This window comes from Zea mays, chromosome 3 (genome assembly GCF_902167145.1).
Source record: "Zea mays cultivar B73 chromosome 3, Zm-B73-REFERENCE-NAM-5.0, whole genome shotgun sequence".
Taxonomy (NCBI): domain Eukaryota; kingdom Viridiplantae; phylum Streptophyta; class Magnoliopsida; order Poales; family Poaceae; genus Zea; species Zea mays.
The window spans coordinates 151,455,254-151,470,820 of NC_050098.1; the positions used below are offsets into that span (position 1 = coordinate 151,455,254).

At 42.6% G+C, this 15,567-nt stretch overlaps 1 pseudogene; it reads right to left on the reverse strand.

Moving 5' to 3' along the window:
- Nucleotides 1-6,371: 6,371 nt before the first annotated feature.
- On the reverse strand, nt 6,372-9,956 carry LOC103652270 (glutathione transferase GST 23-like; annotated as a pseudogene).
- Between the last annotated feature and the right edge of the window lie 5,611 nt (nt 9,957-15,567).

The window sequence follows — 15,567 nt, forward strand, 5'->3', positions numbered from 1 at the left end:
GATTTCAAAGAGGCTTAAGGACCATCCACCTTTGGAACAAAGGCAGCTTATCCTCGTTACAAGGTTAAGCTTTAAGCTCTTTGACAATAAAATTACTTCACCTAGTTTTAACAAAGATGCAAGAATGAATGTTTGAGAAGTTAAACTAGGTATGAAGCAGGTATAATGCATGGACATGCTTTCACTTCCTTTTATACAAGATATGCAAAGAAAGTATGAAAAAGGAAGATTTAGGTACAAGGTAAAGTGAAATGAAGTTATTTTACCCTTTTGTACCTTCACATAGAGGTGCTCCCTTCATTGTGCTTTGTCCTTAGTCTTAGTCACTTATGACCTATACTTAAGACAATATATGGAAATATTTTGCACAAGAGAGAGTTCTACAACTAGTGATCGTTTGTAAGTCATCGTTTAGCATATATCAAAAATGGATCACAAGGTGCATAATTGTATCATGAATTCTCCTTTTAACTTAGAGCATATCAAGAAAGATATCGATTGATAGAATATGAGGCACTAAGAGACATAAGTGTTAATTGAAGTTATTCAATGATCAAACAAATACCACATGTGATCAAAAGAACAACATATGCATTAGATTATCAAATAAGCTCAAAAATAGGAGAATCCAATAAATATGCTACTTTGGCAATGAAAGCAACAATCCTTGATAAGAGCGACATTATTTTAACAAGTTGGATTGATATGAAGTAGCATATATCATGAGAAACTTATTCTCGTACAAGAGACTATATAAGATTACTAGGATAAAACAATAGTCTCAGCACAATCAAGATAATAGCAATAGGCTCCCCCTAGAGATATGCATCAAAGAATTGAAATGAAAGAAACAGATGCATTTACATTTGAAAGTAAATAGGGAGAAGCACAATACATTTTGATCAAGGCTTGTAAAATTTGCAATAAATAACTTGCGCCTTGCATTTCTCATAATGAAAAAGGATTTAGAATACTTACAACCACACCATTGAACCAAGTAGGTGTTGTTGTTCTTGATGTCTTCCTTTTTCACTTGAGTGTCTTCCCTTGATAGTTGTCTCTTTTTCTTTTCAAACTTATTGAAATTACTCAAGAGAGATGTTAGTAGCACAAGGGAGTATATGATAGATGATGATTTCTTTAGATAAGAAATATAAATAATTCATCATCCACAAGTTACATAGACATGAAGTAAAATCCTTTATATTAGAGCACATTATTAGAGAGGTGGGATATGCACTTTTAAGACAATTATAGTCAATCATAGGAATTTTACTTCTTCATATTGAAATTTAATATCATACCTTAGAGGTATATCAATATGAAAACTAATATAGCAAAGGCATGAATTAGATTCAAGTAGGCAAGTGCATTATAGAGAATAAGATTGAATGCACATCTAGCAATTTTTCATCCAATAAAGAATCTATTTTTCACATAGGTAGAATATGATGATTTGAGGTACATAACCATTGATGGGAACTATGTTTGATTAAGAAGATGAGTTCCCATACCTTTGCTTTTACCTTTCTACCTTTGGGTGAAGATCAACCCTTTGAGGCTTGTGGCATTAAATTTGCACTTACTCTCTTGAAGATTTTCATAAGTAAGCTCAAGAGAAATGTTAATAGCAGTACAAGCACTAGTTTCCCTTTTTGTAATCATTTTGATAAGGAATGAAGGAGTGGATTACTAAAGCATGGAAACTTTATAATATGAACTAGATTATTCCTTGAAGTATGCTTAGTTTTAACTTATGGAACAAGCATAGTTAGTTCTTTAAGATTATGGGAATAAATCTAATTCATAACATGGAGAGCGATAAATGTAGAAGAATCATATCCAATATATAAGCAAGAAGCAAAACAACATAAATCATTGGATTGACTTTTCCTTTTATGTTAGATTACGCATCTCCAAAGAGAAACTTATTCTCTACAAGTGAGACTACTTGAATTACTTAGATAAAAACATTCGTCTCACTATTCTAGACATAAAGAAAGATTCCTTTTTATAAGTGTCCTTACATGACACCTTATTCTTTTCAGAACATGGAATCTCTTTCTATATCTAGATCATGGCAATAATAGAATAGTTTGTGTAAAACATGCCATGGGAACTTACAACAATTTAAAGCATGTAGATTGCTATGGTATAGAAATGATGAATATACAATCTACCATATGAGAGGAATTTCTTCAAAGAAAGGTGACATAATTTAAAAACATTTGAAGTGCTTTCTTTTTCTATGTGACTACACAAGACACATAAGTAATGATACTTGCACTCAAAAATACAATTGTTACCATCCTTTGGCCTTCCTCCATGTTGTAGGTCTTGATTTTTCCGCACAGTATTAATTCCTTATTTCCTACAACACCAATATCTTTCCCGAGATGATATGAGTTTTAGATTTAATAATTCAAAATAACCTTGGGTCAATCATGGATATTTATCATTGAAGATTGATAGCTTGAGTTAATAGAAATTGAATTGACTTTCTCAAGCACCCCAAAGCTTCATATCATCTCCTTTTCCTGCAAAGCTTGTCAAGCATATTTTGGTACCCATCTCTTGATGGGTCCATCAAGGTTAGTCAACAAAGATCTAGGAACCCAAAAGTCCTTTGTGTTAGCGCTTGGTAAACTCATTACCTTTCTAGCACAAGTTGCAATTTTGGGTTTCCTAGTTACATGAGAATTAATTGACAAGCTAGGAGTGGGGTTGTTACCAATGGGACAATCCTTGCATTGATGTCCCTTTTTCCGGCATATGTAGCAAAGTCGATCCTCAAGTCTTGAAGACTTCTTCTTTCCTTGTTTCTTGCTTGCTACATGGTCAGTTAATATTTTCTTTTCTAACCCTAAGCCTTTTTGTTTCAAATAGGGACAGGATTTGATTAAGTGTCCCTTCTTTGAGCATTTAAAACAAAGTCTATCATCCTTGCTAATAATCAAGCCATTTTTAATATAGGGACATGATCTAATCAAGTGCCCCTTTTCAAAGCATTCACTACACTTCTTATCTCTATTTGTATGAAGTGTGACTTGATTATTACCTTGGATGTTACCTTTTATGGAGGCATGGTTGAGGCTTTTGGAAGAGATGTTGATTTTCTTTTTTTGCTTCCTCCTCTTGGCAATCCTCAAGTCCTTGACATTTTCTTCAAGGGATTTAGTGCATGCCACGGTTGTTCCCGTCTCAAGCTTCTTCACCATGTGATCACGGTTATCTTGAGAAGGTTGAGCAGTGCACTTCCCTTTTAGTTGTGTCAAGCTCATCTTTAGCCTCTCATTTTCTTCTTTGAGATTTTGATATGTATCATCTTTTGTTCCTGCAAATTCTAGCTCAAAGGAATATTTGCTTGTCGACGGACAACAAGCATTAGCACATGGTAATGTAGTTTCAATTTTAATACATGTGCATGAGTGAGGTTGTTGGGATTTTAAGTTTTCTAACACAACCTCATGAGCAATGTTTAATATGATATGATCATCTCTAAGATTTTCATGGGAACATAAAAGCATATCATATTTTTCTTGAAAGCTAGATTTTCAACTTTTAGCTTTTCTACTTGGTTCTTAAGCAAGGTATTCCTATTTACTAATTGAGCGATACAATGTAAAGTGTTATCTTGCTCAATTGAAACAGTTTCATACCTTTGGACCAAATCAATATGAGAGCACTTTAGATCCTCATGTTCTTTAGTCAACTCGTCAAAGTGTAGCATTTTTATGGTGAGAACATCTTCTAGTCTTTGACGAGCTTCGCTTTGCTCTCTCGCTCTTTCTAGAAGTTTGAGCATGACCGCCTTATCTTCTTGGCTTAGGCGAGCGTAGAGTTGCATGAAGCTTCTTTCTTCCTCCTCATCCTCGTTTGTGCTTCCACTATCATTTTCATTAGCCACACAACACATGTGGGAATCAAAATGGGAAGACAAACCTCTTGGAGAGGTGGATTCGTCGTTTGGTCTCCATCGATCATTTTCTTCTTCTTCCTTGCAAGGGTTAGTATCACAAGGACCAACAGAAGTAGAAGCACAAGAGGAACTATCATGTTTGGACTCATCAAATTTGATTTTAATTCTAGTCCAAATATCATGCGCATCATGAATTGATTCATTGTAATTGGATATGAAGGCATGATAATATTCATTGCTAAGAGAATTACTTAAGATGTCAAAAGCTAGGTAGTTTAAGCGAAAACATCTTTGATCCTCCTCGGAGATAATTTTTCCATTATAACTAGGAGGGAAGATACTCTTGTCCATAATTTGTTCTAATTGTGGATCTATGGTTCTAAAGGCATTTATCACCCTAGTAGACCAAGAATCATAATTAGAACAATCAGAAAGTAATATTTCAAGAGTTACCTCATTGTTCTCCTTCGGAGTTGTCTTCTTGTTCTTTTGGGATCTTCCACGAGCCATCACTTCGAGTTGTTAGACTCAATATGAAGTGCCTAGCTCTGATACCAATTGAAAGTCGTCTAGCTCTGATACCAATTGAAAGTCGCCTAGAGGGGGGGTGGATAGGCGAAACCTGAAAATTAAAACTTTATCCCCCAACTAGATCCCTTGATTAGTGGTTAGAACAAGATATATAATTATCGGAGTATAAAAACTAAGTCCTTGCTTGTGAAGAGTATTGCTTTCAAATAATGCGGAATTGATAAATCAATACTACTAATAAGTTTATGAGAATAAAGCAAGAAGGCTTAGGCAGGAAGAGCAATAACACAAGTTCTCTCTTGCAGTGTGTTGCTTCACTAAATGAGAATTTAACTCAAAGCAACACCAAATAGAATTAGCAAAGAGTAGTGCAAGAAAAACTTAGAAAGGGAAGGGACAAACAAACCACAAGCAATAAGCACACGAGACATGGGTGATTTGTTTTACCGAGGTTCGGCCCTCGAAGGCCTAGTCCCCGTTGAGGAGTCCACTAAGGACGGGTCTTTTTCAACCCTTTCCCTCTCTCCACCGATCACCCAAGGATCGACGAGCTCTTCTTCTTCTCAAGGATCACTCTCGATCCCGCAAGGACCACCACACTCTTTGGTGTCTCTTGCTAGCTTTTACAAGCCTCCAAAACTTTGGAGGAAGTTCAATGGGAGTTAAAACTCCACGAGCAAATGAACACAAAGATGTAGTACACACTATCTCTCAATGAAACTCACAAGGCACTAGGGCTAAACTCAATTGAGTAGCTCTCAATTGCTTGCTCTCTCTTTTGTGGCACTTGTGTTGGTTGTAGTGGTCTAGATCTTGCGTATAGGATGTATCAATGAATATATGTGGTTGGGAGGGCTTGAGTATGTCAACTAGATGACTTGGAATGTTGCTTGGGCTCCCACACCTTGAAGTGGCCGGTTGGGGTGGTATTTATAGCCCTCAACCACCCATATAGCCGTTGGGGCGCATCTGCCAGAAATTGCACTGGCGGACGGTCCGCGGCTAGGGCCCGGACGGTCCGCGACCCTCTAACGGTCGATTCTGACATCTTCAACGGATACTTCTGACAGATCAACGGTTAGATCAACGGCTATCTGCCTCGGTGACACCATGCGGACGGTCCGCCCTTTGTCCCGGACTGTCCGCGCTAGCTATATAATTCCTTTTGCTCAACTTGTCACCTTCGGGCTGAACCAGGTCTTCACATGCGGACTGTCCGTGAATTATAGCCGGACGGTCCGCGCGTTGTAGCTGAACGGTCCGCGGTTTAGTCGGACTATCCCTGATTTATAGTTCCTGGTCGAAGTCAAAGCGGTGTCGCGGACGGTCCGCCGCAAGGGCCCGGACGGTCCGCGCGTGGTCTCGGATGGTGCTTGCTCTTCCATCGGACGGTCCGCAGTAGAGACACATGTTTTTGCATTGGTTCTGTCCGAGGTTTATTTAGGTGTCGCGGACGGTCTGCCGCAAAGACCCGAACGGTCCGCGCTTGGCCTGATTTTCCAAAAAGCTTCTCCTGTCCGGAATAATCTACGGTATTCCGGACAGTCGATTTAGTATAGTTGTAGATGAACCTTTGGCATCTGTAGAACATATAATCTAGAGCGAACTAGTTAGTCCAATAATTTGTGTTGGGCAATTCAACCACCAAAATCATTTAGAAAAAGGTTTGACCCTATTTCCCTTCCAGATGGCAGGCGCGCAGCGCGACGGCAGAACCGTGCGCCACTGGGAATTGTGGACGTCTACGATAGACACATAATTAGTAGTAGAGAAGAGATATAAGGGCAATCTGAACCATCGATTTTAATGATGTGTTAAATCTAGGTGCATTTAGTTTAGTGGACTTAGTGGAGTTTATGAACGTGGAGTGATTTGGTTAGTGGGTTTTATATAAAGTTTAATCATATTTGAGTACTTTTGCTTCTCGTAAACACTGATTTATTTCTCATACGACAAACAACACAGTACGGTCAACAAATACTGCATTACAAAACGATGTAGTCAGCTGACCAACTCGATCAATTCGGCAACATGGACTTTGCTACCCAGATGCACTTGTTCCTCATGGCGTAGAAGTGGGCCAGGAGCTGGTCCCTGACGGCTGGCACGCCCTGACGGCTTCGTCGGCGAGGTACTCCCTCCCCCAGCGGCGGACAGCAGGGTACTCCCCATCACCGCCAACGACGCTCACTCCGGCGACCTCCTCCAGCACGCCGAGCCAGTGTGCCAGCACGCCTGCGCCGGCGATGTCCGCGAGACCGATGGAATCGCCTCCCAAGAACCTGTTGTTCTTCTTCTTCCCATTGAGCTGCAGCTGCTCCTCCAGGAGCGCCAGGTTCTCCCTCGCCAGCTTCATGGCCGCCTCCTGCGCCTCCCCCTCCGTCCACAGCGCCAGCCACAGCGACTTGAGGCACTGGTGTCACCGATCATATCACAGGATGTACGGAGCATGTATGTAACGTGGACGGTGGACCTGAAAAATGGAAGCCGCGCGCAGGAACGTACTTACTTACTCGATCGCCAGACTAACTCACCGACTACTGTGTCTTTTTTGAATATTCCCTGCCAGGGGTCTGATTATTCTGTTAATTTGCCAATTGAAGCAGATGTACAGGAGCGCTCCATTCATCTGGGACAAGTTAATTCCTTTACCGAGGTGCTCCGATCAATACTTCAGGTTCTATGTAAATTTTTTAATAGTAAAGCTAATTCGAAAAATGATGAATCGAGACAAGCACTCTCTTTATGGGCCCAATCTGATACAAGTATTGGTGGTATTGCAGGAGGTGCTTAGGTCTAATTCTCCTGCTAAGAGAACAAAGGCTGAAAAGCTTAGTCAAAGGGGGTCCATAATAAGTGCTAAGAGGACTAATATGGATGAAGATATTTTGACCAAAGCCCAGCGCTTGGCTGCAAAGCATAATCTGGAAATCAGTGAGTTATCCTTTGTCCCTTTAGACCCAAAAATCATTACTTCAAATTGTGAAAAGATTAGGATTAGTCTTGGTAGTAACGAAACTCATGTGTTACAATCTGTGGTTGCTATTAAAAATATTGAGATAGATAGACTCATGGTTGCCGCTAAATCCCTGTCTCCCTATAGCGTTGACAATTTTAATGTGACGAGGAAGCGGAATTAGATGATGAGTTATCCCACATTACTGATAGATGGGATGACGATGCTGGGTTATGTGGATTAGCTCAATGTTGCGAGCTTACTACCGCGGCGCGTAGAAAGAAGGCGAATAAGGCTTTTGTTAGAGGGAGGATTAGTCGTTCTACCACAAGGCCTATTACACCCTCTAAAATTAGTTTTAAATGAAAGGATTTTTTTTGGAATTGTAGAGGTATAGGGGATTTGGCTAAACATAATTACCTATCTCAGATCTTTAGAGAGCATAAACTAGATTTTATTGCTCTCATGGAAACATATCGTAGTTCCTTCTCGGATTTCGCTTTGAGGCATTTTTGTGGTGGTGTCGATTTTCTCTAGCACATCATGCCACCTAGAGGGTGGTCAGGAGGGCCGATGTTAGGTGTGAATCTGGGTGTCTATGACATTGGAGCTATAGACAAAGGGGAATTTTTTTTGTAAGTTCCGCCATTGAAATAAAGATGATAGCTTCATTTGGGCATTGTTTGCTGTTTATGGTCCAACTCAAGATGATTTAAAGATTAATTTCTTAGCAGAGTTTGCAAGTGCGTGCGGTGCTGAAAGCCTGAAACACTACCGAAATCCGGGCCTTTGCCGAGTGCCGGCGGCTTTGCCGAGTGCTTTTTATCGGGCACTCGGCAAAGAAGACTTTGTCGAGCGCCGCACTCGGCAAAGTCCTGCGCTCGGTAAAGAGCTTATTTACCGAGTGTAGGACACTCGGCACAGCCAAGCACTCGGCAAAGACTGTTTTGCCGAGCGTCAAGCACTCGGCAAAGATGGCTCTCGACAAAGGGCCGTTAGCGGCCGTCTACAGCTGACGGCCGTTAGTCTTTGCCGAGTGTCAAATATCTGGCACTCGGCAAAGAGAGTCTTTGCCGAGTGTCCTATGTAGACACTCAGCAAAGCATATTTTTATTTTTTTTATTTTGGTCACCAAACTTTTTGTGGTATGTTCCTACACTATGTAGACCTACATATACCATTTTGGGACAATTATAACATTGTTTTCTATAGCTAGTAGATTTAGTTTGTTTATTTGAATTTCTTCGGAAAATTCATATTTGAACTGCAGGTCACTCGAAACTTGGAAAATCGTGCATGCAAAAATGACATTCATGCTACTTAGCACAAGTTACGACCGATTTCAGGAGCGGACCGGAAACTTCGAGCACCATGCTCACTCAACATGACCGTGAACTTGCCATCCAGGTGTTTAAAAATTGTATAAAACACAAACAAAGTCAGAAAATCATGAAACCTGTCAACATGTCATGATATCATATGTAGAGGCTGTGATAAAATTTTGAAAAAGTTTCGAGAAAGCTGTAACGCACTATGTGTACAAACCTAAGAGATCCACACTGAAACTCTATGATTTCATGTGTAGTTCTCTTAGGTTTATACACATAATGTCTCACAACTTTCTCCAAACATTCTAATTTTTTATCACAGACTCTACATATGATATCATGACACGTGGACAAGTTTCATGATTTTCTAAGTTTGTTTGTGTTTTATAAAATTTTTAAACAGTTGTATGGCAAGTTCACGACCATGTTGAGTGAGCATGGTGCTCGAAGCTTCTGGTCCGATCCTGAAATCGGTCGTAACTTGTGCTAAGTAGCATGGATATTATTTTTGCATGCACGGTTTTCCAAGTTTCGAGTGACCTGCAGTTCAAATGTGATTTTTTCGAAGAAATTCAAATAAACGAACTAAATCTACTAGCTATAGAAAACAATTTTCTAATTGTCTTAAAATGGTACATGTAGGTCTATATAGTGTAGGAACATACCACAAAAATTTTGGTTGGGAAAATAAAAATGTACTTTGCCGAGTGTCAAGAAATGACACTCGGCAAAGATAATCTATGCCGAGTGACTGACATTGGACACTCGGCAAAGTAAGTTTTTTGCCGAGTGCCTACCTCTGGAACTCGGCAAAGTTAATTTTTAAATAAAAAAAGAACTTTGCTGAGTGCCCCAGATCTGGGGCACTCGGCAAAGTATATTTTTAAATTAAAAAAATCTTTGCCGAGTGCCAGATCGCGGGCACTCGGCAAAGAGCTTGACATTAATCAAACCGACGCGGGTTCTCTTCTCTGTTCTCGCTCGCTCTCTTCTCTCTCTGTTCCACGCGCCCGCCATCTCCCTCGCAAAACCGCCGCTGCCGTCGCCGTGATAGCAGGCGCCGCCGCCCCGGCCATCCGCCCCCGCTCGCCCGGACCACGCCGGCCCCCGCCCGCCCCGGCCATCCGCCTCCGCCCCCGCTCACCCGTTCCACGCCGGCCCCCACCAGCCTCTCTCTGTGCCGGCCACCGCGCGCCGTCGACGCCGCGCCGGCCACCGCCATTCGACGGCGCTTGACGCCACCCCTGGTCCTTGACGCCGCCCCACGGCCCCTGCTCGCCCCGCCGTCGCCGTGAGTTTTGACTGATGAATTATTATTGTTTTGATTGAGCCAAACTATGATTGTTTTGACTGATGAATTATTATTTGATCCTTGAAATGGTAGCTTTTGACTATGATTTATGGTTCTTCCAATTTAGAGTTATTCTTGTGGTGCATAAATATAGTGCTATACTCCGTATATATATATGAACTCTCTTTAGAGTTATTCTTGTGGTGCATAAATATAGTGCTATACTCCGTATATATATAGTGCTATGCTCCGTATATATATACACAAAGAGATAAACAAAGAGAAAGTATAATTGCTTGTCATTGCTATAAATCGTGGAGGGAAAAAGAAATGCTTCTAATTTGTATCACAACTCTCTTTTTGTTATAGCTACAAGTTGTCTTGGCATGGGGGGCATACCAATATCATGTAGGCCGATCAAGTTCATTATCTTGAATACATCAAAGTGCAACTTTGCATACTCTTTTTACTGTGTGCATGTCAGCCATCGTGCTGTTAGTTTTATTTGCAGGTTTTAAAAACCTCAACGTACATGGGAGGTGTTGTCGATTTTTTTGTATTAACAGACTTGTGTTTCTTTTTTACAGAGAAGATACTTGTCTTCCTAGCCACTACGGGTCTGCCTGCACCGCGTCGCGTCGCCACTGCACCGACCCGCCACAGCCCCACTAGCCTGACTCCACCGCCACCCTACGTATAACCTCTATTTCCGCATCATGGTCATAGATCACGTAACCCAGTTAGGCGTCTCCCGTTCGAAAGAGATACGGTGTAGATATGCATATCTTTGCATATCTACAAATGTATCAGTTTCGAATTGTCCACGTTTTTTGGACAGCCCGCGGTTGCGTAGATGGTGTTAGTTTCATGCTCTACTCCGGTCCGAAATAGAGTTTCGGCGTCACCTCCCTGTTGTTCTCCGGACAGTACACTCTCCCTGCCAGGACGTGTATCCGGAGAACAGCGGGGAGGTGCTGCCGAAATTCTATCTCGGATCGGAGTAGAGCATGGAAACTAACTCCATCTACGCAACCGCGGGTGGGATTAGAACCTATCCTCACCTATTAGAAGGTAGAAATGTAGTGTACATGCATTACATGTCTATATTAAACTATACTCGGTTATATATGTTAGAGGATGGAGGACCGTGAGTGGATGTACACGGGCCGCGTAAGACGTAATGATGTCACCCCTGAATGGATTAGGAAGACCGATGCTTTCGTGGAACGGGCATTTGGCAAAGCTGCTAAAGAAGCTAGTCTAGTCCCTTGTCCGTGCAGCAAATGTGCCAACAGGAAAAGGAAAACAAAGAAGGACATGGTAGAACATATTTTTAGCCCCTCAGGCATCCGAAGATAGCAATATGTGCCACTTGGAGTTATGAAGCTAGTCTTCGGCTCATCTTCCTTCTTCATCCAGATTTGATGGTAGCCTGAATAACAGTCTAACAGACTCATGAGATCTGAAGAAGCTGCTGCATCAACTAAAGAGTCTATCCTTGGCAATGGGAATTCATCCTTCGGACAAGCCTTGTTAAGATCTGTAAAATCGATACACATTCGCCACTTGCCATTGGCCTTTTTTACCATAACAGTGTTAGCTAGCCATTCTGGGTACTTTACTTCTCTGATAACTCCTGCACTGAGGAGTCTTTTGACTTCGTTACGAGCACCTTCGGCCTTATCATCTGATATTTTCCGAAGCCTCTGCTTTCTGGGTCTGAAGGATGGATCGACATTGAGCGAGTGTTCAATAACATCCCTGTTAACTCCACAGAGATCATTGGCTGACCATGCAAAAACATCTTTGTTGTTGAACAAAAACCTTATCAAGTTTTTCTCTTGTTCTTCGGATAACTGAGAGCCCAACAGCACCTTCTGCTCTGCTATATCCTCACATAAGAGCATGGGCTTCGGCTGATCTGCTGAAGCTGCCTTCTCCCTTCTGAATTTGTATTGTTCACAAGCTTCAGCTCCATCTATGTTATGGATTGCTTTTGAGTCAGTCCAGTTTCCTTCGGCCCTTCTGGCAGCTTCCTGACTTCCATGAATAGCGATGGGTCCTTGATCCGAAGGTATCTTCATGCAAAGATAAGCAGGGTGAAGAATTGCTTCAAAAGCATTGAGGGTGCCACGATCAATAATTGCATTGTAAGGGTATTCCATGTCAACAATGTCAAACACGACTTGCTCAGTTCTAGTGTTGTTGATGAACCCGAAGGTCACTGACATGGTGATCTTGCCCAGTGCTACAATCTGTCTTCCTCCGAAGCCACAGAGAGGATGTGTAGCATCATGAATCTTATCTTCTGGCTCTTGCATTTGTCTGAAGGCCTTAGCAAATATGATATCAGCTGCACTGCCTGTGTCAACCAAGACATTGTGGACCAGAAATCCTTTGATAACACAAGAGATAACCATGGCATCGTTGTGTGGGTAATCCTTGAGCTGAAGGTCCTCTTGGGAGAAGGTAATAGGAATGTGAGACCATCTTGACTTGATGAAGGGTCCTTGCACCCCAACATGCTGTACCCTTCTCTGTGCTTCCTTCTTTTGTTTCTTGTTAGCTGGCTCTGAGGACGAACCACCTGTGATCGGGAGCACCAGCTTCGGGTCCGAAGCAGCTCCAGCTTGGTCGTTGAACGAAGCCATCAGCTCAAAAAGTGGAAGTGAGTTCACCGGAGGTGGGCGCCAATGTTGGGAACTTGTTCTCAAGTGCTATGGATTAAGAACAAGGCAACATAAAGTGTTAAATGTTAACGTCCTTCGTCCATGAAACATTATCCCCTTGAGGATAATGGGCCTTGGACGAAGGTTGATGAGAGTAAAATTACGAAGCTTAAGTCTTCGTAATAAAATTTCAATAGATATCGTAAGACAACATAAAATAAGAGGTATAAAAGGGGTAAATAAATCATAGACGAATTATATTATATTTACTTAATATATTGAATCATTGAATACAATAATACCTCTGCCTTGGCAAAGGTTGGATTCCAGAAGATGCGATTACAATTACCAGAATCCGTGAACAGTAAAGAATACTGTTCACTATTTATAGGCATAGGACGCAGTCTGTGAGGAATTACAAGTATGCCCCTTATAAAAGTTTACAACATTGACTCAGACCTTTATGGACTAAAAGGTCATTCTATCTTTAAGTCGGTTTGTAATACCGAAGCTTTATGAAGAGGAACCTTCGGCCATCTTATACAAACAGCATCAGCCGAAGACCGCTTTTTCCTATAAGACCTTCGGCGACGAAGCATGGACCCAACAGCCGGACTATACTCGGTGGATCTTCTATGGTGAAAGGCATCGCACGAGAGAGGAGGTGGTGAGACAACACGTCGAGGATTACGATGTTGATGCCGGGGTAGCGGACATGTTGAACGACTATCACGAGGCACAGTTCGCCGAAGGACGTATGTAGGACGAGCCAGAGGCGACCGCAAAGGCATTCTACGACATGTTTGACGCGGCACAGAAAACCCTTCACGGCATGACAAAGGTTTCTCAACTGGATGCCATTGGGCGTATAATGGCGTTCAAGTCGCAGTATAGCATGAGTCGAGACGCCTTCGATGGTTTGTTGACAGTTATTGGCAGCCTACTTCCGGAGGATCACGTTCTGCCAAAGAGCATGTACGAGGCACAGAAACTCCTTCGTGCACTCAAGATGACGTATGAGCAGATACATGCTTGTCCGAAGGGCTGCGTCCTATTTAGGAAAGAACACACTGAGGCAAAGTATTGTCCGAAGTGTAAATCGTCTAGGTTCATGGAGGTAGACTCTGGTGATGGACAGAAGAGGCAGCTCGACATCCCCGTGACAATCCTACGCCACCTTCCGTTCATACCGAGGATCCAGTGTCTATACATGACAGAGGAATCCGCGAAATAGATGACATGGCACAAAAAAGGCAAATGATACAATCCTGACAAGATGGTTCACGCATCCGATGGTGAAGCATGGACCCACTTTGATGCCATTCACCATGAGAAAGCCAAAGAGGCTCGTAATGTTCGTGTTGCGCTGGCCACAGATGGGTTCAATCCCTATGGAATGACCGCTGCCCATACACATGTTGGCCCGTGTTCGTTATCCCCATCAATCTCCCCCCCCGGCGTATGCTTTCAAAGACAGAACATATTCGTGTCGTTGATAATTCCTGGACACCCGGGGAATAAAATGGGTGTGTACATGGAGCCTTTGATTGATGAATTGGTCCGTGCTTGGGAGGAAGGGGTATGGACGTACGACCGAGCTACGAAGACAAACTTCAAAATGCATGTTTGGTACCAGTACTCCATGCATGACTTTCCGGCGTATGGGCTATTTTGCGCCTGGTGTGTTCACGGTAAGTTCCCATGCCCAGTTTGCATGGAAGCTCTTAGGTTCATTTGGTTGAAGAAGGGTGGCAAATATTCGTCATTCGATAAACATCGACAATTTCTCCCTCCTGACCATGCATTCCGACTAGACATCAAGAACTTTACGAAAGGTGTCGTGGTGACAGACCGCCCACCTGCAATGATGACTGGTGCCGAAGTTTGCCAACATATAGATGGTCTCGTGGCCAACCCAGAAGGTGGTTTTGTAGGATATGGTGAGCAACATATGTGGACACATAAGTCGGGCTTGACTCGGCTCCCCTATTATGATGACCTGCTCCTTCCACACAACATTGACGTGATGCACACTGAAAAGAATGTCGTCGAGGCACTTTGGGCAACAATTATGGAGATTCCTGATAAGTCAAAGGATAACATAAAGGCAAGAGTGGATCTGGCAGAGTTATGTGATAGACCAAACCAAGAGATGAAGCCGCCTAGTGGTGGAAAGACATGGAGAAGGCCTAAGGCCGATTTCGTCCTGAGCAGGGCCTAGAGGAAGGAAGTACTACAGTGGATCAAGATGTTGATGTTCCCTGATGGGTATGCAGCTAACCTTAGTAGGGGGGTGAACTTATCTACTCTGCGAGTCTTAGGGATGAAGAGTCATGACTTCCACAAATGGATTGAACGAATTCTTCCGGTGATGGTTCGAGGCTATGTCCCTGAGCATGTCTGGCTAGCGCTTGCAGAGTTGAGCTATTTCTTTCGCCAACTTTGTGCAAAAGAGTTAGCTCGGACCATGATTGCAGACTTGGAAAGGATGGCACCCGTGTTACTGTGTAAGCTCGGACCAAGATTTGATTCTTCATCTCCCGTATGAGGCACGAATGGGGGGGCCCATGCAGGGACGTTGGTGCTATCCAATCGAGAGATGTCTAAAGACTATCCGAAAGAAATGTAGAAATAAATGCAAAATCGAGGCTTCCATTGCAGAGGCATACATACTGGAGGAGGTGTCAAACTTCACAACAACTTACTATGGTGACAAACTGCCGAGCGTGCATAATCCACCCCCTCGTTACAATGATGGCGACAATGAATCGAACCTCAGCATTTTTCGAGGGCAACTCGGAAGCGCGAGTGGTTCGACCACCAAGACCCTGAGACATGAAGAGTGGCGCCATATCATGCTATATGTATTGACC